This window comes from Helianthus annuus, chromosome 9 (assembly GCF_002127325.2).
Source record: "Helianthus annuus cultivar XRQ/B chromosome 9, HanXRQr2.0-SUNRISE, whole genome shotgun sequence".
NCBI classification, from domain to species: domain Eukaryota; kingdom Viridiplantae; phylum Streptophyta; class Magnoliopsida; order Asterales; family Asteraceae; genus Helianthus; species Helianthus annuus.
The window spans coordinates 115030152-115053606 of NC_035441.2; the positions used below are offsets into that span (position 1 = coordinate 115030152).

Below are 23455 nucleotides of genomic sequence, written 5' to 3' on the forward strand. Positions count from 1 at the left end.
TTCCAGAATTACCATTTCCAGGCATTACCCATACCAAAACTCCACATCCCTTCCCTTAAACAATTCCAATAAAATGAAACTTAGAAATCATAATACTAAATTCGTACCTTAACCGCGTCTTGGAGCGAACACACACCATATCTTGAGCTTTCGGTTTGAGTCCGAGCACCCTCTCCCGTGCCCGAATCCCTCAAACCTCGGCTCTGATACCAACTTGTAACGCCCACTTTTTCACATTCGAAAATAATAGTAACCACATACTAATTTTTAACAAAAATTGGGCGTGACCCGTTCGTACTATATGCAATTCCCTGCTTTTAACAATCACCATTCAAACTAAATTCTATGACACCTTTCAAAAGACATATAAGTTGTAACCATATAAGATTCCATCAAAAGTGTTTTGTCCGAACTACCAAAAAATAAGATTTAAAATCCTAATTTACTTACGAAACATCTTAGACATAAACTTAACATTTACATTATGAAAGTGTTTTGACCCATTTACAAAGACGACTAAATCGGAAGCGCATAAAGGGCGATGTGGTGTGTTCGATCCAAGCTCGCCATTATCAAGAGTGAGATTCACCTACATCCATAACACAAACTTACAAGTTAGTTCGGTTAAAAACATATTACAAATACAATTTGCTTTTCTTCATTATTTGACCCGTTTCGGGGTCATTATATTTTTATATCTTTGCATTCGAATTTCTCATATGAAAATTCCGTTTAATGGATATAGCACCATCTTAGTTTCCATCATCATAAATCATTTTATTTTGTCCGACCCATTCTCACGGATCATATTTATTCTTACTTTTCAATTTTCCTTGCTTCACTAGTTCGACTTATAAAAAGTCGTCGCTAGTTGTCTTAACTTCATAACATATTCATCTTACTTGACCCGTAGTTACATCACCATGAACACCTCATTCTCATACTTTAGACCCATTTATACGGGTCGTCAATAGACTTTTCCCTTTTTCTACTCGCATTAAGACATTTTACTATAAATTTCCGCATAAAACATCGAACAATTACTTACAAGAGAACTAACACAAAATCTACATTCTACATGAGCGAAGTTCATATGAACTTACCTTTGTTTTGCGTTGCTTGCGAACCGGTTAGGCTTGTACCTTCCTCCTTCACGCCTACAATTTCGCATTCAACTTTCTTTCAGTTTCATATCTTTAATTCATATTTACATTAGCATAGTAAGCTAACAACTCATCATTTCACATATTCATATCAATTACCATCATATGTGCACAAATCATCTTTACCACATAAACAAACAATACTTAGGCATTTCATCAAACACGTGGTGTGTGTAACACTAGCACTACATAAAGTACAACTATCTCATGCATAATCTTCAACTAATTCATATCAAGTTCATCAATTTCTAACTAATTTCATATGACATTCATTCATCGTCAAACCCTATTTAACAATCACTTGTTGTAAGTAATTTCATATATAATTATCACCTTAATTTGCACATGATTCATCACTACATTTCATAATGTTCCTATTTCAAGTGAGTTTTCACTTTTAACCGTCAATTAGGCCAAATTCAAACATATTATAACATCTACACATTCATATCAACTAATGTTCATGTTTAATTTTACAATACATTCACGGATTACACATAACCCACTTAATCAAACATCACCAAAACAAAAATTTCAACTTACTTGATGTCAAGAACACTTAGGTGGTCTTAGTTCTTAACTCATGCATAAGATTTCAGCCCTATTGCCCTTCAATTTGATGATTTCTTGCTAGGTTTTGAGGAGAAGGGTTTCTCCCTGGTCTCTCTCTCGATCGCACCCCCACACACATACACTGACCTCTTTTTTTTTATCAAATAGTTTTAATATATATTTTCATTTTCAGCCCTCTATCTTTTAGAGCATGTCCAACCTCTCATTTCTCATACTAACTTAGTTATCTTTCTTTCGGTTAACTTTAATTATATAGATACGTCTTAAACTTAGTATTTATATCGTTAACCTTGCTTATGGTATAAATCTTTATTTACCATTTTTTTATCATCAAAGCATCAAAAATTATAATGTTATGTTATGACATACGAAATTTGGGGTTTTACAGGTTGGCAGCTGCTAATGCCACCCTATGGAATGACTTCAAGGATCTGATCAAAGAGGAGTATTGTCATTGCGATGACATTCACAAGCTAGAGGTGGAGTTTTACAATTTGAAGATGACGGGGTCTGAAATCGAGGCGTATACGAAGAGATCGAACGAATTGGCTGCATTGTGACCTACTATGGTGGATCCTCCTATCAAACGTATCGAGTTGTACCTCAAGGGTTTAGTGCCAGAAATTCAGAGTTTGGTGACTTCAGCTAACCTCCCTACGATCCAACAAGTCATACGGCTGTCTCACCATCTTACTGATCAGGCGGTTGAGTAGAACAAGCTGCCCAAGCGTATTAGTGCTACCACTACTTCTGATGCTCCTAACGACATCAAGTGCAAATGGGATGGAAATTTGAGCAAAGGTTCTACTTCTGTTCAGTCTCAGTCTCAATAGCGTATGACTGATGACTACAAGAGCCCTGGTCAACAATCTTCAGGTAATCAGATTCAAGGAGGGTACAAGGGAAAATCAACCTAAGTGCAATCGTTGCAACTTGCACCACAGCGGGCCGTGTAGCAAGGGTCGCTGCCATAGATGCAACAAACCTGGTCACGCAGCAAAGGATTGCAGGAGCCCATATCCTGCGAATCAGAATCATCATCAGCAGCAACAACAGCAGGGTAATAAAGGGTGTCTTCAGTGTGGTGCTGAAGGCCACTTCAATAGGAACTGCCCCCAGCTGAACCAGAATCAGAACAATAACAACAATCAGGGAAATGGAAACAATGGGGGAAACAATGATGGCAATGGTGCCAGGGGACGTGCTTTCGTGATTGGTCAGGGTGATGCGAGGAATGATCCAAACGTTGTGATGGGTAAGTTCCTACTGGATGACTTATTTGTTTCAGTTTTATTTGATTCGGGTGCCGATACTAGTTATGTGTCCTTAAAAGTTAGTCAGATGCTTAAGCGTACCGCAACACTTTTGAACACCAAGCACATTGTAGAACTAGCAAACGGTAAAAGTCTCGAGGCCACACACATAGTTAAGGGTTGTAATCTTGTTCTTGCTGGTCAGACCTTCTCTATCGACCTTATCCCCATCGTTCTTGGTAGTTTCGACGTTGTCATCGGGATGGACTGGTTATCCCAACATCGAGCAGAGATTCTTTGCAAGTAGAAAATTGTCTGCATCCCTCATTCTGGTGAAGAACCTCTCGTGATTCGTGGTGACAAGAGTGGTGCTGTAGTGGGCATCATCTCTTTCCTTAAGGCCCAGAAGTGCTTACGAAAGGGCCACGCAACTATTCTAGCGCTCGTTACCGACACCTCAACGAAAGAGAAGAAGATAGAGGACATCCCTATTGTACGCGACTTTCCTGAGGTATTTCATGAGGTATTTCCTGAGGAATTTCCTGGTCTTCCACCTCATCCTCAGGTCGAGTTTCAAATCGAGCTAGCTCCTGGAGCAGCACCAATAGCTCGTGAACCTTATCGTTTAGCTCCTTCAGAACTAGAAGAATTGTCCACACAACTATAAGAACTCTTGGACAAGGGTTTCATTCGTCCTAGTTCTTCGTCGTGGGGAGCTCCAGTCTTGTGTGTGAAGAAGAAAGACGGTACCTTCCGAATGTGTATTGACTATCGCGAACTCAACAAGGTGACCGTGAAGAATCGTTATCCTCTCTCGCGTATCGATGACCTGTTCGCCCAATTGCAAGGGTCGAGCTTCTACTCAAAGATTGATCTGAGATCAGGCTATCATCAACTGAGAGTCCGAGACGAGGACATCTCTAAGACAGCATTCAGGACTCGTTACGGGTACTACGAGTTTCTAGTTATGCCTTTTGGATTGACAAACGCACCTGCGGTCTTCATGGATCTCATGAACCGAGTGTGCAAACCTTACCTGGATAAGTTCGTTATTGTGTTCATCGACGACATCCTGATCTATTCTAAGAGTCAGGAGGAACACGAGCATCATCTGCGACTCATTCTGGAACTTCTTCGAGCAGAGCAGCTTTATGCTAAGTTTTCGAAACGTGACTTTTGGCTTCGTGAAGTCCATTTCCTAGGTCACGTGGTAAACGAGGATGGGATTCATGTGGATCCATCCAAGGTTGATTCGATCAAGAACTTGCCTGCACCCCGTACGCCAACTGAAATCCGCCAATTCTTGGGTTTGTCGGGTTACTATAGAAGGTTTATCAAGGATTTCTCAAAGATTGCGCAACCTCTCACATCGCTAACTCAGAAGGGTGTCACCTATCGTTGGGGTGATGCACAGGAATCCGCGTTTCAGCAATTAAAGAAGAAACTTTGTAGCGTACCTATTCTCTCATTGCCTGAGGGCACAGACGATTTTGTGGTTTACTGTGACGTGTCAATTCAGGGACTTGGTTGTGTGTTGATGCAACGTGAGAAAGTCATTGCTTATGCATCACGCCAACTTAAGGTTCACAAAAGGAACTACACTACACATGATTTGGAGCTGGGAGCTGTTGTTTTCGCACTCAAGATATGGAAGCATTACCTGTACGGTACCAAGTGCACCATTTACACCGATCACAGGAGTCTCCAGCATATCTTCGATCAGAAGGAGTTGAACATGCAACAGCGTCGATGGGTCGAACTTCTGAATGATTATGAGTGCGCGATCAAGTACCATCCGGGCAAAGCCAATGTTGTGGCCGATGCCCTTAGTCGAAAGGAGACTAAATCTAAGCGCGTGCGTGCGTTACAGCTTACCATCCACTCTAGTCTTCCTACTCAGATACGAGAAGCTCAGATTGAAGCATTGAAAGCAGAGAACATCAGGGCTGAGTCCCTGCGAGGATCGAAGAAATGGTTAGAACAAAAGGAAGACGACGCTTACTACGTGACAGGGCGCATCTGGGTTCCATTTTATGGTAATCTACGTGAACTTGTGATGGATAAGCACACAAGTATCGTTACTCAGTACATCCTGGTTCTGATAAGATGTACCATGATCTAAAAGCTACGTATTAGTGGCCTAGTATGAAAGCCAACATAGCAACCTATGTTAGTAAATGCTTGACTTGTGCGAGAGTCAAGGTTGAATACCAAAAACCATCAGGCCTACTTCAACAACCAGAGATCTCGACATGGAAATGGGAGCAAATTTCCATGGACTTCGTTACTGGTTTACCTAGATCTCAACGAGGAAATGTACTATTTGGGTGATAGTGGATCGATTGACAAAGTCCGCACACTTTCTGGCTATCAAGGAAACGGATAAGTTCTCTACTCTAGCAGACATCTACCTGAAGGAAGTAGTTGCGAGGCACGGGGTGCCAACCTCCATCATATCTGATCGTGACGCGCGTTTTACCTCTGAGCTGTGGCAAGCGATGCACAAATCCTTTGGCTCACGTCTAGACATGAGCACAGCATATCATCCACAGACGGGTGGGCAGTCTGAACACACCATCCAAACCCTTGAAGACATGCTTTGAGCATGTGTAATCGACTTTGGTAACGGCTGGGAACGGCATCTACCTTTGGTGGAGTTTTCGTATAACAACAGTTATCACACCATCATCCAGGCTACTCCGTTCGAGGCATTGTACTGACGGAAGTGCCGATCACCTCTTTGTTGGGCAGAGGTTGGCGACAGCCAAATCACTGGCCTAGAACTCGTCGTAGACACAACAGAGAAGATTGCTCATAAACGACAACGAGTGGTGGCAGCTCGTGACCGTCAGAAAAGCTACGCTGATAAGCGCAGGAAACCACTCGAGTTCCAGGTTGGGGATCGAGTGCTACTTAAGGTCTCACCTTGGAAAGGCATGGTTCGCTTTGGTAAACGAGGAAAACTCAACCCGCGATATGTCGGACCTTTCGAAACCAATGAGAAAATTGGAAAGGTGGCCTATAGATTGAATCTACCCGAAGAACTCAGTGGAGATCACAACGTATTCCATGTGTCAAATTTGAAGAAGTGTCTGTCAGATGAGACCCTCATAGTTCCTCTCAAGGAGCTCACTATCGACGATCAGTTACGATTCGTCGAGGAACCTGTAGAGATTACTGACCGAGACGTTAAGGTTCTCAAGTGTACCAGAATACCCATTGTTCGAGTTCGTTGGAACTCCCGGCGTGGCCCAGAGTTTACCTGGGAACGAGAAGATCAAATGAAACACAAGTATCCCCAATTGTTCGAGAAAAGTGAAACCACTACTGAGGATGAAGCTACTGCGGAATTTCGGGACGAAATTCCAAACCAACGGGGGGATGATGTGACACCCCAGGAAAACCAGGAAACCATGCAACCTAACTAGCTTCCTCAGTAACCACGTGCTAAATTTCGGGACGAAATTTCTTTCAAGTTGGGGATGATGTGACAACTCGAGTTTTAAAGGACTTTCCTCGACACGTTACTTGCTACAAACTCTATTTCTGTAATTTGTTTGCGTATGTGTGCATTATGGTTTAGCGTATAATTAATGTGTTTAAGTTAATATAAACTTGTGAATTGTTTAAAAGTTAAAAACCATACTCGACGAAACTTAGGTGTTTCGCCACAAACCATCTCGACGAAACATTTGGAGTTTCACCATCACTCACTCGATGAAACATAGGGGTTTCGTCATGTACATCTCGACGAAACATATGTGTTTCGTCGGGCCCAAATTCATTTGAAGCCCAGTAAGGGCCCAACACTTTTACGCACATATATAACGAAGTAGGGTTGCACGATGGCACATAGTTGATCGATTTACAAACCCTAGACTCTCTCTAAGTCAGCGACGACAACACTATTCTCTCTCACGAAGGTCTTCCTGTTTTCGATCTCGGTTCTAACGGTTAGTGTATAGATACCAATTGACTGATTCAACTTCCTATCATATTAGGTTGCATGATGCCATGGTAGAATGCTTTGATTTGTTACTGTCCAATGATTGCTAGATAGGATTGCATGGTTTTTGATGATCGATGACCTAGGGGACTGTAAATGGTTAGATTGTTATAATGGTTATGTTTGTCGAGATTTAATCGTTTGATTAGAATGATACTTTTAGATGGTGGATCTGATAATCTCTTATGAGATGGTTAAATGATGAATTTGTTAATAGTTAGGGTTGATGTTCTGTTGTTAATCTATTGGACTAGATCTGATGTTTGTGATTGTATTCGTTTATGTCCACTGCGCATGTTCTGTTTGATGTTTGTATATCATGATATCACTTGTTTATGAATGTTAAATGAATATGTGTTACAGTTATGTACATGTCAATGATCTGGTAACATATAATTTGTGGCTAGGTTTGATGTTGATGATCAACTGTTAGATTGTGTGTGTACGGTTATCTGTTAATGCGACGAAACATGAGAGGTTTCGTCACTCTAGTGCCGACGAAACATGAGAAGTTTCGCCACTTCAATGCCGACGAACCACATAGAGTTTCGTCACTCTCATGTCGACGAAACATGAGGGGTTTCATCTGCCAGTAGGACTTAAACTTGTAAACAGACTGTAGTTTAGAACGCTTAAGATAATGAATAACTATGTTGTTATCTGTTATTGAGGATAGTGAAGACTGGTTTTGCACGGGAATGAATAACTGTTATGTGTTATTTAGTGATTGTGATTCTAAATGCACACTGTGATTATGAACTGATATGTGTACCATTCGAACATAAACTAATTATGTATACATGAATACCATAGGCTTGATTGATTGACTTTGAACAAGTAACTTAACAAACCGAGCAAACCAAGGTGAGTTCACACTTTCTACAAGTCATGGGATTCCCAGTGGTTTGGGAATGGGTTAAGGATTAATAATGAAACCTGCATATTCTCCTTGGGTAGGATATGTACCTCCATCCTCCATGGGAAGGATGACAACATTAAACCTGCGTATTCTCCTTGGGTAGATTACATACCTCCATCCTCCGTAGGAAGGATGACAACATATAACTTACTAGACAAATCTCTATCATGAAGTCCCTCATTTTTATATCGACTTAATCGCCGGGCCAATGTCAAGCGGGTCATTAGTTAAATAGCGCTATTAGGTTTGACAAGCCTCACACCGTGCCGCAGAGGACGGGAGTGGACTAATGGATCTGGGCACTTAGTCAATGATGATAGACATTGACGTAGGGCACATAAACATGACTCCAGTCAGTTGTCGATATGGTATTGGGTCTAGTGGTTAACATGGGGTAGCCCACACTGGTTATGGTTTGGGAAACAAGGAATTGATTTACACATGGTTTTCGAAAGAACTTATGGTTTTTGGAACAACTTTAAAATGGACAATCAACTGTGAACTCGCTCAACCTTGTTGTTGATTCGTTGTTACATGCCTTGCAGGTCGTTAGGTGCGTAGATAGAGCTAGCACGTGGAGGAGAGGTCGTTGTGAGACATGGACTGTTGAGTTCCATGTTAAAGTTTATGAACTCATAACTTATATTTTGGTTTTAAACTTTATGCTTCCGCTGATAACTTGAACTTGGTTAATTTGTTTTGGACACTGATGTGTGTCGGTGTATATATAATTTAGATGTATAGTTAAGCCCTTTTTACACCTTTAGCCAAGTTTTAAATTTATAAAACACGATATTTCACTAACACTAAACACACATATGGGCAAGTGCACCCATCGTGGACGTAGTTTAGTGTTGGTAAGATACTGAGGTCGTCCAAGGACACAAGAGCTTTTAATACCGGTTTATCCTCAACGTCTAATCAAATCAAAAAGTGAGAAAAATATTTTTAAACTAAGAAAATAAAAACTAACTAATATGCTGAAAAATAAAATAAAAATAAAAACAGATAGACAAGATGAATCACTTGGATCCGACTCGTGTATTAGTATAACCTTTGATTATCTCCGCACTTTTGCACTTGTTTAAGAGATTATCTTAGTTATTGTAGTAGGCCCCTCTTTTGAAGGCGACGTTACCCTCAACCCAGTAGTTTGAGTCAGCAAGGATACAATCCTAAAGGGTTGGATTATTGGAAGATAATGAATTAAGTTATTAATGCAAATTATGGTAGGCCCCGCTTTTGGCGGTGACGTTACCCTCGGCTAAGTAGTCTGAGTCAGCAGGGATACAATCCTAAATAGCCGGGTCATAGTATTAATAGTAGTTAACTTATGAGGGGGTCAAAGAGTTTGGATCCCCGCCATCCAATACCTATGGGCATTGAAGGAGATCCTACTAAATTTGACCCAGGTCCCAAGCAGGACCTCTAAACGCTGAACAAGGGCAAGACCCTTACCAAACCGTTCCCTTAACCCCCGACCAGGTAGCCAACATACCTCCATATAGACCGTGGAGATATGAATGGTGAAAATCTTTTATTTTATATAGACAGTAAAATAATGCCAAGACACCACGGACAAACGATAAGGAAAGATCACCTTCAACATAAGCAACTAGTTATTAAAGTCATTAATACAAAACCAAATAAAAAGTGCAAAAGATTAAAAATAAAAAGTATTATACTAAACACTTGTGTTCACCAAGTGATATAAGAGACTTAGGCAAACATGGCCTTGATTGTCAAGAACTCTTACTATCAATCTTGGATCCCGAGACGACTCACACACTCTACAATGGACAATGGATGATGGTGGTGGATGATGGTGTTATGGTGGTGGTGGGTGGTGGATGAAGTGTGAGAGAGGTGGTGTGCCAAGGGATGGATTGGAATGAAGCCAAGCACTCCTATTTATAGGCTGAACAGAAGGCTGGGCATGGCCCCGTGTCCGCTGGACACGCCCCCGTGCCCGTCTGACACTATCTCTCCTCATTAATTGTAATTCGCAATTACAATTAATGCGCCTGCTGTACTTTCACCACGCCTCCGTGCTCACTGGACACGGCCCCGTGGTGGGCAATAGAAGCTTGTGACACCCCGTTGAAACGCTTTCACTTACACTAGCTTGACAGTGGCTGCCTTAACTTTCGGGACGAAAGTTCCTAAAACTTGGGGATAATGTGACACCTCGGATCTTTCCGGATAACCTTTCGATGTAACAAACATGTACGTAACCGACTAACAGTAGAAATGTATGAAAACTATTTGTTATTATGTGTTATGTGCCGATTTACTTATGTGTATGTATATATATATAAGTGTTATATATATGTGAACCAAACCCGAGACCCGACTCGAGACCACGGTCTCGAGTGAGCAGTGAAGCACTTGGGCCGGTTAAGGCCTTGTAGCCGAGAAACCCAACCCGGAAACCCCTAGCCCAACTCGGTACACTATATAAACCCAACCCCACCTCCCTTAATCATTTTACACACTCCCTTCTCACACTCTCATCTCTCACACAAAACCCTAAAGTTCTAGCAACCAAGACCACTCTTCTCATCCTTCTCCTTCTTCTCGGGTTCAACCAACATCAAGAACATACTCGGCTTTAGCTCGGAACCGCCAACCGGAAGCTCATTCATCGATCCATCATACCCGCACACCTTGAATCTATAACCGGTTAGTGGTTTTAGCTCTTTCTAGATGATCATGTGTTAATAAGGTCACTAGGACAAATACGTGTTAGGTGTTACTATGATTCTTGTGTATGGATGATGTTTGTTTGACATGTTTGTGTGGATCAAAATGTGTTAAATGGGTAACCGGTTAGTGTTTGGGCTTTTATATGATCCTTATTGGTTTGTGCTTGTTGATGTTGATGATTGAAAAGATGTTTGTGTGTATCTCGGTTGTTAGGAAGTTTAGATGGTTTGTGGCCATTATAAATGTATGTTTCGGATATGTGCAAATTGCTTGAATGATCATATCAAGGGCTTGATTATGAGGTTTTAAGTACACGGTTTTGGGTTTTAGTAATATGTCTTTGTTTGAATGATTTTCAGTTTATTGCTTGAATGTTCTGTTAAATGACAATGATGAACATGAAGAGCAGTTTGAATGCCTTTGGAATATTTTTGAAATGTGTATATTTGATCTGTTTTGGCTAATGATCAGACAAACAAACATGTTTTAGTGGAAATGGTACATAATTTTCATGAAAATGCATTTCTATTGGTTCGTACAAAATGACAGGTTCTAGAAGGGATTGCCATGCACGTTATCACGGTTGCGAGTCGCAACCATTGGTTGCTACTCGAAACCACACATGATCAGCCGAAACCTTCCAGTTGCGAGTCGCAATCAGCACGCATCAAACCTGGTTGCGAGTCGCAACCACACCTGCCAAGTCGCAATCTCCGGTTACGAGTCGTAACCAAAACGTGACGGACCAAGACCGCAGTTGCGAGTCGCAACCTCGGTTGCGAGTCGCAACCACCTTAGTTTCGACTGGGCTGTTTTATGTTATTGGACCTTGACTGTTTGTCTTGTTGTTTTGGACTTCAACTGTTGGGCCTCCTGTTGACTGGACTTCATTTTGATCTGCTACTGTATGTACACATGTTACTGTTTGTGTTTCTGCCTGTCAACTGCTTGTATACGTGTATGCTAGACGTGTTTACTTGTACCCGACTTGACCCATATTTGGTAACCATGTTAGGACGTGGTGACCAACACACTTAACCAAGTAACGTATCATACCGAGCAACCCAAGGTGAGTTCACAACTTAAAAGCATGCGTCCCGGTGGTTTGGGACACGAGACTAAAACAACCCTATCCCCTGGTAAAAGGGGATACCATTTACATACCTTCCCTAGTTATTGGGAACAAAACTTACTTTTCCTTCCCTGGTATTGGGAAACCTTTTGGTTAATTACTGTTTATACGGATTGCAACTAACGGCACTAAACGAAACTCTATCACTCAAGTCCCTACTACATAATACCGATTAGTCGCCGGTGCCAGGCGAACGGGTTATTAGTTGATAGCGCTATTTAGGTTTTACCAGCCTCACACCGTGCCATGGTATGGGATCGGTCGTGAACTAATGTACTCAGGCATCCGTCAATGATGATAGAACATTGACATCGGGGCATCCTGCGGAAACGCATTCGGTTACCTAGTGTTCGGTATTAGAAAACAGTTTAGTCGCTAACTTTTGGGGTAGCTCCCCATGGCATGTATAAACGGATAAATTAACTGGTGAAACAAGTTTTTGGTAATTAAAACTGGACAACTAGTGAACTCACTCAGCATTATTGTTGACCCCTTACTGCATGCTTTGCAGGTGGCCAGTGACCGGAGCAGCTGCTTGGGATGTGTAGTGGTCGTCTGCCCGTGTGTTGGGCATTTATCATGTTTACCTTGCGAACAATGTTTAAAACTGTTAATTATGCTTCCGCTACATTTTCTCTGAACTTAAAACTCTGAACTTGATATTTGCTAATCGTATGGTTAGTAAGTATTACTTTAATATCAACCAATGCTTAGTGTAATTGGTGGCTAGATCCTGGTCAGTCACGCCCTCGAAGCGGGTGTTATCCGCGGGTGGATTTTGGGGGTGTGACAGATTGGTATCAGAGCCATTGGTTATAGTGAACTTGGTTTTAAAAAGGGGAAAATCTTTTTGAGAAAAACCAGACTATAACCCGTGACTCGTGACGACACTACACTCCAAGTACAAGGCTCGACTTATCTGACCTCATAGCTCGGACCCATAGTTACTTGCTTACTTGTCTTATGCTTTCTGCTTTACTATACGTACTAGTTGCCTGATTAGATAGATACATCTTCTCTCTTCTATCTTATTCTCGCTATCACGCACTCATACTATGTTTTCTGGTTATGAAGACAATGAGTGGACGCGGACGAGGAAACGTCAACATGACCCCGGCTCAGTTCACTAGCCTGCTCAACACCGTGGCCGCAGCTTTCGCAGCTCACCCTATAGGTCAGCCTGCACCTGTGCAACCACGTGTCTGTACCTTCAAGACCTTTATGGATTGCAAGCCTCTTCCTTTCAATGGCACGGAGGGTGCCATAGGCCTTCTGCACTGGATTGAGAAGGTCGAAGCTGTTTTTGCTGTCTGTGAATGCCCAACTGCTAATTGGGTGAAGTTTGCTACTGGTACTCTAGAGGGAAGCGCACTTTCATGGTGGAAAGCGCAAATTCAAATGCTTGGTCTAGAGACTGCTAACGCTACTGCGTGGGAAGATTTCAAGGATATGATCAAGGAAGAGTACTGTCACAGGGATGACATCCACAAGCTGGAGAATGAGTACTATGAACTCAAGATGGTTGGGTCAGAGATTGAGGCCTACACCAAGCTGTCCAACGATTATGCTGCTCTTTGTCCAAACATGTCTCGACCTATGTATCGAAGGATCGAATTGTACATCAAAGGTCTAGCTCCAGAAATCCGAAGCCATGTAACCTCAGCCAACCACACTACCATTCAGCCGATCGTTCGACTTGCTCACAAACTCACGGATCAGGCTGTGGAAGAGGGCAGGTTGCCCAAAAGGATCAGTGCTGCGGAAGGAACTTCTAGTGATGGCAAACGAAAGTGGGATGGAAATCAGGGCAAGGATGCTAACCCTACTCAAGCCCCAGCTCAGCAAAGGAAAACTGACAACAACAAAGGCACTCAACAACAGGGTGGCTACCGGGGAAACTACCCTAAGTGCAACAAGTGTAACAGGCACCACAATGGGGCATGTAACAAGGGTCAGTGTCAGCGATGCCACAAGATGGGGCACGAAGCCAAGGATTGTAGAAGTCAGTTCCCGGCAAGGCAAAATCAGCAACAACCCCAACAGCAACAGCAGCAGGGAAACAACAGAGTATGTTTTAAATGCGGGGCAACGGGGCACATGCGAAAGGATTGCCCTGAACTGAATCAGAATCGCAACAATCAGGGAGCTGGGAACAATGAGCAAAACAACAATGCTGGAAATGCAAGGGGCAGAGCTTTCGTGATTGGAGCTGGAGAGGCTAGGAACGATCCCAACGTCGTGGCGGGTAAGTTCCTACTTGATGATCATTATGTTTCTGTGTTATTTGATTCCGGTGCCGATGCCAGTTATGTATCCCTCCGCATTAGTAAGAAACTTAAGCATTCGCCCGCATTGTTAAGTTCTAAGCATACCGTCGAGATAGCTAATGGCAAGAACATCGAGGCCACGCATGTGATCCACAACTGCACCTTAGAATTGTCTGGCCATACGTTTAGTATCGATCTTTTCCCTGTCAAACTTGGAAGCTTCGACGTTGTTATTGGTATGGATTGGTTATCCAAACATCGTGCTGAGATCCTCTGTCAAGAGAAAGCAGTTCGCATACCTCGCCGTTCTGGTCAACCCCTCATCGTCCAAGGCAACAAAGGTGGAGAAGTCACCGGCATTATCTCACTTTTAAAAGCCCAGAAGTGTTTGCAGAAAGGGCACACCGCTATCCTAGCACTCGTCACCAATACTCGCGAAAAGGAAAAGAGGATTGAAGATTTTCCTGTAGTACGCGACTATCCCGAGGTATTTCCTGAGGAACTACCTGGACTCCCTCCTCACCGTCAGGTCGAATTCCAAATCGAACTAGCTCCCGGAGCCGCACCTATAGCTCGTGCACCGTACCGTCTAGCCCCTGCAGAACTGAAAGAACTCTCTACGCAACTACAAGAACTATTGGATAAAGGATTTATCCGTCCTAGTTCATCACCCTGGGGAGCCCCAGTACTCTTTGTCAAGAAGAAGGACGGCACATTCCGAATGTGCATCGACTATCGTGAGTTGAACAAAGTTACCATCAAGAATCGTTACCCTCTCCCGCGCATCGACGATTTGTTTGATCAATTGCAAGGATCGAGCTACTATTCAAAGATTGACCTGCGATCAGGCTACCATCAGTTGAGAGTACGTGACGAAGACATTTCCAAGACTGCGTTCAGGACCCGTTATGGTCACTATGAATTCCTCGTCATGCCTTTTGGGATGACCAACGCACCTGCAGTGTTCATGGATCTTATGAACCGCGTATGTAAGCCTTACCTCGATAAATTCGTGATTGTGTTTATCGACGACATCCTGATCTATTCGAAAAGTCAAGAAGAGCATGAACAGCACCTACGCCTTATCCTCGAACTCCTTCGCAACGAGCAACTGTACGCCAAATTCTCTAAATGTGACTTCTGGCTTCGAGAAGTCCATTTCCTCGGCCATGTAGTCAATAAGAACGGAATTCATGTCGACCCAGCTAAGATCGAATCGATAAAGAACTGGCCTACACCTAAGACCCCCACTGAAGTTCGTCAATTCTTGGGTTTAGCAGGCTACTACCGCAGATTCATTCAGGGATTCTCAAAGATTGCACAACCTCTCACAACACTCACTCAGAAAGGCGTCGCCTACAAGTGGAATGCAGTACAGGAATCTGCTTTTCAGAGACTTAAGGATAACCTCTGTAGCGCTCCTATTCTCTCGTTACCTGAAGGCACTGACGACTTTGTGGTTTACTGCGATGCGTCTATTCATGGGCTCGGTTGCGTGCTAATGCAACGCGAGAAAGTCATTGCCTATGCCTCTCGACAACTCAAGACGCATGAAAAGAACTACACGACGCACGACTTGGAACTGGGAGCAGTGATCTTTGCTCTTAAGATATGGAGACATTACCTGTACGGTACCAAGTGCACTATTTACACCGATCACAGGAGTCTCGAGCATATCTTTAGGCAAAAGGAATTGAACATGCGACAACGTCGATGGGTCGAACTCTTGAATGACTACGAATGCGCCATCAAATACCATCCGGGCAAGGCCAATGTCGTGGCAGACGCCCTCAGCCGAAAGGACACTATACCAAAGCGCGTACGAGCACTGCAACTTACCATCCAATCTAACCTCCCTACTCAGATTCGAAATGCTCAGGTTGAAGCATTGAAGCCGGATAACATCAGGGCTGAGTCTCTGCGAGGGTCGAGACAGCAACTAGAACAGAAAGAAGATGGTGCTTACTATGTAACAGGACGCATCTGGGTTCCACTCTTTGGAGGTTTACGTGAACTCGTGATGGACGAAGCCCACAAGTCCCGCTACTCAGTACATCCTGGTTCGGACAAGATGTACCATGACTTGAAGACTACGTATTGGTGGCCTGGCATGAAGGCCCACATAGCAACATACGTCAGCAAATGTTTGACTTGCGCGAGAGTCAAGACAGAATACCAGAAGCCGGCAGGCCTACTCCAACAACCGGAAATCCCGAAATGGAAATGGGAGCAAATTTCCATGGATTTTGTTACAGGGTTACCTAGATCTCAACGCGGAAATGATGCTATTTGGGTAATCGTAGATCGATTGACCAAGTCCGCACACTTTCTGGCTATTAAGGAAACAGACAAGTTTTCTACCCTGGCGGAGATTTACTTAAAGGAAGTAGTCTCGAGGCACGGAGTGCCAACCTCAATTATTTCCGACCGAGACGCTCGATTTACTTCGGAACTGTGGCAAGCTATGCACAAATGCTTTGGCTCACGTTTGGATATGAGCACTGCTTATCACCCGCAAACGGATGGACAGTCCGAACGTACCATCCAGACTCTAGAAGACATGCTTAGAGCGTGTGTGATCGACTTTGGCAAGAACTGGGAGAAGCATCTACCGTTAGTAGAATTCTCATACAACAACAGCTACCACACCAGTATTCAGGCAGCACCTTTTGAGGCATTGTACGGTCGTAAATGCCGGTCACCTCTCTGCTGGGCGGAAATCGGTGATAGTCAAATCACGGGCCCCGAGATGGTGGTAGATACAACGGAAAAGATTGCCCAGATCAGACAACGCATGGCGGCAGCTCGTGACCGTCAGAAGAGCTACGCTGATAAGCGTAGGAAGCCATTGGAATTCCAGATCGGTGACCGGGTTCTACTTAAAGTCTCACCCTGGAAGGGTGTGGTTCGCTTTGGTAAACGGGGCAAGCTTAATCCGCGATATATCGGACCATTCGAAATTACCGAGAAGATCGGTAAGGTCGCTTATAGATTAAACCTGCCCGAAGAACTGAGTGCGGTACACAACGTTTTCCACGTATCTAACCTGAAGAAGTGTTTGTCGGATGAAACACTTGTAATTCCTTTTAAGGAACTGACGATTGATGAACAGCTACACTTTACTGAGGAACCAATCGAGATCACGGATCGAGTGATCAAAACCCTCAAACGTAGCCAGATACCTCTTGTACGAGTTCGTTGGAACTCGCGACGTGGCCCAGAGTATACCTGGGAGCGGGAAGATCAGATGAAGCACAAGTATCCCCAGTTGTTCCCTAACGAAAACCCCAGCACTGAAGCTACGAACGAATTTCGGGACGAAATTCCAAACTAACGGGGGGATGATGTGACACCCCGTTGAAACGCTTTCACTTACACTAGCTTGACAGTGGCTGCCTTAACTTTCGGGACGAAAGTTCCTAAAACTTGGGGATAATGTGACACCTCGGATCTTTCCGGATAACCTTTCGATGTAACAAACATGTACGTAACCGACTAACAGTAGAAATGTATGAAAACTATTTGTTATTATGTGTTATGTGCCGATTTACTTATGTGTATGTATATATATATAAGTGTTATATATATGTGAACCAAACCCGAGACCCGACTCGAGACCACGGTCTCGAGTGAGCAGTGAAGCACTTGGGCCGGTTAAGGCCTTGTAGCCGAGAAACCCAACCCGGAAACCCCTAGCCCAACTCGGTACACTATATAAACCCAACCCCACCTCCCTTAATCATTTTACACACTCCCTTCTCACACTCTCATCTCTCACACAAAACCCTAAAGTTCTAGCAACCAAGACCACTCTTCTCATCCTTCTCCTTCTTCTCGGGTTCAACCAACATCAAGAACATACTCGGCTTTAGCTCGGAACCGCCAACCGGAAGCTCATTCATCGATCCATCATACCCGCACACCTTGAATCTATAACCGGTTAGTGGTTTTAGCTCTTTCTAGATGATCATGTGTTAATAAGGTCACTAGGACAAATACGTGTTAGGTGTTACTATGATTCTTGTGTATGGATGATGTTTGTTTGACATGTTTGTGTGGATCAAAATGTGTTAAATGGGTAACCGGTTAGTGTTTGGGCTTTTATATGATCCTTATTGGTTTGTGCTTGTTGATGTTGATGATTGAAAAGATGTTTGTGTGTATCTCGGTTGTTAGGAAGTTTAGATGGTTTGTGGCCATTATAAATGTATGTTTCGGATATGTGCAAATTGCTTGAATGATCATATCAAGGGCTTGATTATGAGGTTTTAAGTACACGGTTTTGGGTTTTAGTAATATGTCTTTGTTTGAATGATTTTCAGTTTATTGCTTGAATGTTCTGTTAAATGACAATGATGAACATGAAGAGCAGTTTGAATGCCTTTGGAATATTTTTGAAATGTGTATATTTGATCTGTTTTGGCTAATGATCAGACAAACAAACATGTTTTAGTGGAAATGGTACATAATTTTCATGAAAATGCATTTCTATTGGTTCGTACAAAATGACAGGTTCTAGAAGGGATTGCCATGCACGTTATCACGGTTGCGAGTCGCAACCATTGGTTGCTACTCGAAACCACACATGATCAGCCGAAACCTTCCAGTTGCGAGTCGCAATCAGCACGCATCAAACCTGGTTGCGAGTCGCAACCACACCTGCCAAGTCGCAATCTCCGGTTACGAGTCGTAACCAAAACGTGACGGACCAAGACCGCAGTTGCGAGTCGCAACCTCGGTTGCGAGTCGCAACCACCTTAGTTTCGACTGGGCTGTTTTATGTTATTGGACCTTGACTGTTTGTCTTGTTGTTTTGGACTTCAACTGTTGGGCCTCCTGTTGACTGGACTTCATTTTGATCTGCTACTGTATGTACACATGTTACTGTTTGTGTTTCTGCCTGTCAACTGCTTGTATACGTGTATGCTAGACGTGTTTACTTGTACCCGACTTGACCCATATTTGGTAACCATGTTAGGACGTGGTGACCAACACACTTAACCAAGTAACGTATCATACCGAGCAACCCAAGGTGAGTTCACAACTTAAAAGCATGCGTCCCGGTGGTTTGGGACACGAGACTAAAACAACCCTATCCCCTGGTAAAAGGGGATACCATTTACATACCTTCCCTAGTTATTGGGAACAAAACTTACTTTTCCTTCCCTGGTATTGGGAAACCTTTTGGTTAATTACTGTTTATACGGATTGCAACTAACGGCACTAAACGAAACTCTATCACTCAAGTCCCTACTACATAATACCGATTAGTCGCCGGTGCCAGGCGAACGGGTTATTAGTTGATAGCGCTATTTAGGTTTTACCAGCCTCACACCGTGCCATGGTATGGGATCGGTCGTGAACTAATGTACTCAGGCATCCGTCAATGATGATAGAACATTGACATCGGGGCATCCTGCGGAAACGCATTCGGTTACCTAGTGTTCGGTATTAGAAAACAGTTTAGTCGCTAACTTTTGGGGTAGCTCCCCATGGCATGTATAAACGGATAAATTAACTGGTGAAACAAGTTTTTGGTAATTAAAACTGGACAACTAGTGAACTCACTCAGCATTATTGTTGACCCCTTACTGCATGCTTTGCAGGTGGCCAGTGACCGGAGCAGCTGCTTGGGATGTGTAGTGGTCGTCTGCCCGTGTGTTGGGCATTTATCATGTTTACCTTGCGAACAATGTTTAAAACTGTTAATTATGCTTCCGCTACATTTTCTCTGAACTTAAAACTCTGAACTTGATATTTGCTAATCGTATGGTTAGTAAGTATTACTTTAATATCAACCAATGCTTAGTGTAATTGGTGGCTAGATCCTGGTCAGTCACGCCCTCGAAGCGGGTGTTATCCGCGGGTGGATTTTGGGGGTGTGACAAAGCTTCTACAAGTTTGTCTTTTCTGCTGCTTCTTGGGCACAGCCCCGTGCTGGCTGAGACGGGGCGTGTTCAGGCTTCTATTTTCTCTTCTTTGCTTAGGAGGATGCCGTTGAGGGTTCGGGCAATCTACTTTTATTCCTTTTTTTGTATTTATGCTAGAATTAGTTGTCTTTTTGCTTCTTTTGTGAATTTGAGCTCATTTCATCCTGAAAATACAAAAGGAAGACAAAAACACTCTTTTTCCAACATTAGTACTTAAAAAGGGTTAGTTTTATGCCTTTATTGATGTAATTTCTATGTTGTATTTTACACACATCAAATACCCCCACACTTGAAATTTTGCTTGTCCTCAAGCAAAACTCTTTAAATGTGGCTTACTCTCCCAAATGGAATGGGTAGAAGAGAAGGTTTTTGGCTTGTCATAGAGTGTCAGGAATCCAAGATCTTTTTGGGCGTTATTTTTATTTATTTACAATCCTATTCGTTATGATTTATTTAGAACGTTTCATAAGATAAATTACTTACTAGGGCATAGCATGCCTTTTTAAAATTTCATCTATATACAAGTTCACATACCTCACGGGAGAAATCACTCAACACTCAGCCGAAGGTGTATTTTTTTAGTGAATCACTCGAGAGCAACATGGAACTTACGCCTTTCATAGGCTTGCCAAGCAATCAATCCTCCTCCTTTTTAACTTTATACCTTTGTAAATATCAAGAGGACTTTTTGGGTGAAGGGTTAGGCTTGAGCTAAAGGTGGGTGGTTGGGTTAGTGGTTAGTAAAAGGGCGAAAAGCGTAAAAAGCGTCGGTTTTCGTAACACACTTTGTTTTTAGTGACTTTTTATTTTGAAGTATTTCTCCAAACAAGCTTTTGTTTGTATAGCTTTGTTTGTTTTTAACTTCATCATCATAAATTTTTTTTAAGTCACATAAAAGAACGAGCTTGCGAAAAACCGAGCTTGTTACTAAAATAAGGGGTGAAAAATAAAAAGGGTTTTTGGTGGGTAAAAAGGGTTTAGGGTGAAGAAATGAAAGGTTTAGGCTCAAAGGGGTTAACTAGGGGGATTTTGGGTAGGTGGTAAAAAAAATGAAAAATAATGGTGTAGAAAGAAAAATGGTTAGTCCTAATGCCTCCATCATTTACTTACTTGGGTTTAAGTTGGTAAGGACCGGGAATGAATCGTCGTGGCAAGTTCTAGAGCTGTAAGAACCAAGCGGCTATTCACACAAGAAATGAAAAATGAGCATTTAGTCTAAAGATGTAAATTTGTATGCTCAATAAAGGCTCAAAACTCACTTTTGTGGGAATGGGTTTTTAATGTGATCAAGTATATATAATCAAATTTTAACTAGACTTGTTATGTCGTTTCATAATTTTCTTATGTTGGTTCTTGTTATCACGACGCTTTCGGTTGTAAATTTTATAAAAATATAATCTTATTAATCTTGTGATTCCCAACTTAAACTTTAGACAAGTAAGAAAAATTGAAATTTTTTTTTTTGAAAAAAAATTGGGGTGTTTAGCGGTTCCAATAGAGTTTTGTGTAAGGCTCGTTGTTAGGACTTTCAAAATTTCAAAGTGTTAGCTTCCCCCCCCCACACTTAAATTACACATTGTCCTCAATGTGTCCCAAAAATAATTTTTTAGGTTGATTGGATGTGTAATGTGGTGTTAAAAAGCAAAGATTTATGTTACTGGCAGTCTGGACACGACCCCGTGGGGCCCGGACACCGCCCCGTGTTCAGGTGCCAGTAACAGAAATTAAAGAAATGAGACAGAAGCCTGGACACGGGGGGTGTCTGGTGAACACGGCCCGTGTCCAGTTACCAGAACTGGGCGTTTTTCTGCAGGTGGCTCAGCATGGGGCCTTGTTGGTTGAGCACGACCCGTGTTGAGCCTTCTGTAATGGAGATTTGTGTCGGGTTGCTCCGTTCTTTGTGCATGGGGCCATTTTTCTCGTTCCCTTTTTCATCCATTACCACCATCAAACCTTAGAAACCATCACTTCATTGTAAACGTAGAGAATTACATATAGTTTTAAAATAACTAAAAACTTAACTAAATAACTAGGGGGATACATGAGGTTATCATAAAGGGTTCTACTTATTTAAGAAAATTTCGGGAATAGTTTCCTGATGTAGTAAGACCTTTTAGCCAATGGTTCCTCGGTTATTGTTCAAAGCCACTCTTCTATCTCCCTTGGAAGGAAGAAAGCGGCTTCATTCTCCTCAGCGGCTTGAGGAGGAACATTCACCGGGACTCCTTGCACCACCCTTTGCTGAGGCCCTTGGTGCATGGCATACCATTCGGCCGGAATGATGACCTCGGGCACTACATTCCACGCTCTTTGGGTTATTACGGGAACCAAAGGCGGGGAGGCGAGAAGGTTTAACCTCTGGTGCAGGAGGTTCACTTCTCGAAGACAGCCTTCCAACCCCACCGTCAGATGATTAATACGGTCCACTAACGCTTCTTCTACTCCCGTCATTTCGTCTATGGCCTCCCTTAAGGCGTAAACGTAGTTCACTAGGGAGTCTTCTGCTGTGGACGACCTTCTCCCATTTCGGTTATTTCTTGAAGATGATCCGCTAGTTCTGCTGGCCATTTTCTGTGAAAGAAACCGAAGATAACTAAACTTTTGCAAAACAGTTCCTCGAACACGGCCCCGTGCTCGCTGAGCACGGCCCCGTGTTCAGTTGTCTGCAGGATTTTTGGCTAAGGATTCTTGGGGTTTTAAATTATTTTTATAATTTTCAACTGTGGTTTAAGCTTAGATAATTTAAAACAAAGTTATACAATTAACTTCAAACAAGAATCCGTAGCAAATAATCTTACAAACTCCACATAGAAGGTTGGAATCATCGAGTTTCCAAGCTTCCATGGAGGAGATGTTGAAAAATTTTGAAAGAAGGGGAAATGAACAAAAGTGGAAGGGACAAGATGGTCCTTGGGAACCTTCTTTTAGCACTTACCTAGGATGATATATGTGAAGATCCCAGGAATCTCTGTCTAGTGAAGTGGTCAAAAATGAGCAGGAATCAGGCTGCATTTAAAGAAAACGACAGCACGCTGGACACGGCCCCGTGTTCGCTGGGCACGGCCCCGTGTGCAGAGAAAATCCCGACACATTTTGTCCGTATACAAAATCAGCAGAGAATCTTCTGGGTGAGCACGGGGGCGTGTTGACCAGACACGGCCCCGTGTCGGGAAGCTGTCTTATGGAGTTTTGTTGCTCCTAAGGATTTTATTTATATCGGGTGGTTCTTGATTTGTTGGAACAACCCCAAAGTGCCTAAGATACCTTAATTGTCCTATACTAAGGCGAGAACGCAAGAGGTTATCGGTGAGGGTAATTCCTATTTTCATTCTAGGTGGACAAGTCCAACCCTTTCCCGGGCTCTCGTTAAAGAAGGTGTATGCCGAATCGCTCAGGTCTATGTATGCACCGAACGAAGTCGATGGAGAGTCCTTCACGGCACAATCGGCACAGGGACGACTATCGTCCAAGTCTTTTCTAGGTATGAAGGTATTTTCGGGAGCAAC

At 42.9% G+C, this 23455-nt stretch overlaps 1 long non-coding RNA gene across 1 annotated transcript; it reads right to left on the minus strand.

Annotated features, from left to right (window-relative positions):
- Positions 1-423: 423 nt before the first annotated feature.
- LOC110874543 lies at positions 424-1840 on the minus strand. Its single transcript, XR_002556037.2, has 3 exons — positions 1707-1840; positions 1104-1157; positions 424-589 (listed from the first exon to the last, which is right to left on the minus strand). It is a non-coding gene; the product is annotated as an uncharacterized LOC110874543 (long non-coding RNA).
- Positions 1841-23455: the final 21615 nt, after the last annotated feature.